We start from the raw sequence: 3,341 nt of genomic DNA, 5'->3' as shown, positions 1-3,341 counted from the left end.
CCAGAACTACGCTTCCCAGAAGGCCCGGCTGCGACTCCATCTTGGATGACGTCGTGAGTCGCGGCCGCCTCCAGCTGCCTGAGTGATTGCTGTCGGGTTTCCGGGAGAGGGAGCTGTTCTTGCTCAGTGATGGCCGGGGAGCTGCACCCTGCACGTCTGGGCTTGAAGACAGAAAGCCACCGTGAGGTGCTCCAAGGAACACTGATGGGCAGTTTTGTTAAAGTGAACTCCGTGGGTACAGGAGTACGTGGAGTAATGAAGGATAATGCCCTGTAACCGCTTCCTCTTAGGAATGCTAGCTTTCACAATTGTGCAAACGGTACGCGAAACGTAATAAACTACAAAATATGTATAAGCTGAAACAGAAAACGAGTATACCACTTCCCAAAAGCGCTTAATGTTAGGTGAACATCCTTCTCATGAATTTACACAAATTTTAACCTAATGGTATAGAGTATCATGACTATCATTTCACTAAGAAATATATATAGTCATCCCTCCTTATCCTGGGGGTGCATATCTATGGATTCAACTAAGCTCAGAATGAAAATACTTAAAAATTCTATCTTACTGAACATGTACAAAGTTTCCCCCTTGTCATTATACCCTAAACAATACAATAAAACTATTTACATAGTATTTACATTGTGTTAGGTGTACAATTAATCTAGACATAATTTAAAATATACAGGAGGAGGTGTGTAGGTTATGCAAATATCAGGTTATTTTCTACCAGAGACTTGAACATTCCTGGATTTGAGTAATCCAGGGAGGTCCTGGTACTAATCCCCCGCGGATACAGAGAGAGGACTTGGCTGTATATGTAAAACAAATTATATATTTCCTGGTCAATAACTTTATTACATTAAAACATGTAGAATCATCTAGAAAAAAACGTATATATTGTCATGTGTATAAACACACAAATATATACATATAAAAATATGCACACATAATAAACACACACACACACCACCTTTCTGGATGGGAAGTATTGAGGAAATAATTTAAAATAAAGCCTCTTGCCAACCCAGAAAATTCTCTCCACAGATGGAGAAAAGAACAAAACAGTTACATTATTGAATAAACATTAAACCAGACTGCGATGTGCGTCACAGGCAACCCACTAATGAGTTTATGAAGACAGGAAGAACTATCATTTTTTGTATTAGCCGGTCTGGTACAACGCATTCCATTTCCTCAAGGTAAAAATAACTTGTCCTCAAGTAAGATGACTGTACAGCAACATTTGCTATGCATAATTCATCTGAAATTCACCTGATAATTAGGGTAGCCATCAGTGTTGTTAATTGCCATTATGCAAATGAAAAGTAAAGTTTCTGGTATCTCTATGACACTCAGGTAGTTAACCGCAGGTAGCCAGGAGCCTAGGAGTTTACCACAGAGGCAGGGAGATGGGGTGCAATCTTCCTTGATGCTTACATTTCAAAGACATGACCCAAGGCCATTAAGAAAGACCTTCCTGGGTTGTTAAACTAGCAAGAAGCTTATTTACTTTTTAAAAAGTTGTGCTATATCTCACAGGGACAGAGAAGGGATTTACAATTACAAGTTTTCTTAAGGAAATGCTGTAAGAAAAGAGAGGAGTAAAGGTCTTTTTCCCTTTTTGCAAGAAGGAAAATTCAGTTGTTTTATTTTTTTCTTTGAGACAGAGTCTGGCTTTGTCACCCAGACTGGGATGCAGTGGCATGATCCCAGCTCACTGCAACCTCTGCCTCCCAGGTTCAAGGAATTCTCTGCTTCAGCCTCCTGAATAGCTGGGATTACAGTCGCCCACCACCACGCCTGGCTAATTTTTTTTGTATTTTTAGTAGAGACGGGATTTCACCATCTTGGCCAAGGTGGTCTTGAGCTCCTGACTTCGTGATCCACCTGCCTCAGCCTCCCAAAGTGCTGGGATTACAGGCGTGAGCCACTGCGCCCAGCCCAAATTTTTATATTTATATTTACCCTTAGAGAAACTATAAAATTTAACACAATTTCAATCAAAATTTAAATTAAAAAATCTTAACGGGGAGCTTAGTTTTGTTTTACTTGATAAAATAATTTTTAACTTCCTCAGGAAACAACCTCAGGGAATAGCAAGGAACTGAAGACTAAACTCTGATTTTTTTTATCTTACCCAAATTTCTATCTAAGGGGTCTGAGGAGTTATGCCCTACAAACCATAAATTCATATCAGATGGGTTTTATTTAACCCCATAAAATGTGACTTACTTTCCAACCAGACTCTGGCATAACATTATGAGACAAGGAAGAAAATAAAAACATTTTACCCCAAAAACATGTTTGCCACATTTTGAAATGGCCCTGCAAGCCGTCCTTTGTGGGAAAATTCACATCTCTAAATAATCTCTATTAACATAGCTAGACCTTTTCCTTCCAGGCCCTTCTAATTCTGAATAGATTGACTGAGAGTCTAGCACCTTTTAAAGGGTCTGAATAGGAAACATCTGTCATCTCTTGTTTTTAAGGATAGCCACTATGAGACTTCAAAAGAACTTTGGTCTCCACAACCTTCTATCTTAACCTGAACATTTCCTTTCTATTGATCCCAGCTCCTTAGACAAAAATTCAACCAATTGTCAACTAGAAAATGGTTAAATTTACCTGTAGCCTGGAAGCACCCCCACCCTTCAAGTTGTCCTGCCTTTCTGGAACAAACCAATGTATTCCTTAAATGTATTTGATTGATGTCTCATGCCCTCCTACAATGTATAAAATCAACCTGCACCCCCAACCACCTTGGGCGCATGTTCTCATGACCTCCAGAGGGCTGTGTCAAGGTCCATGATCACTCACATTTGGCTCAGAATAAATCTCTTTAAATATTTTACAGAGTTGACTTTTTTCATTGACAGAACTTTTTTTGAAAATGCAAATTTAAAAAGTAATTTAAGGCTGGGCGTGGTAGCTCACCCCTGTAATCCCAGCACTTTGGGAGGCTGAGGTGGGAGGATCACGAGGTCAAGAGATCGAGAATATCCTGGCCAACATGGTGAAACCCCGTCTCTACTAAAAATACAAAAATTAGCTGGGCATGGTGGTGCATGCCTGCAGTCCCAGCTACTCCGGAGGCTGAGGCAGGAGAATCACTTGAACCTGGGAGGCAGAGGTTACAGTGGGCCAAGATCGTGCCACGGAAATCCAGCCTGGCAACACAGTGAGTCTGTGTCTCAAAAAATAAATCAATGAAATAAAAAGTAATTTAAGTTTGATGCTAGTTTCGAAAAAGCACAGAAAGATCCAAATATACATGAGAATTTAGTATATGTTAAAATTTTCATTGAAAACAAAACAGTGTGGACATATATATATAT

Source organism: Gorilla gorilla, chromosome 8 (assembly GCF_029281585.2).
Source record: "Gorilla gorilla gorilla isolate KB3781 chromosome 8, NHGRI_mGorGor1-v2.1_pri, whole genome shotgun sequence".
In the NCBI taxonomy this organism is placed as follows: domain Eukaryota; kingdom Metazoa; phylum Chordata; class Mammalia; order Primates; family Hominidae; genus Gorilla; species Gorilla gorilla.
This window is presented reverse-complemented; position numbering follows the sequence as displayed.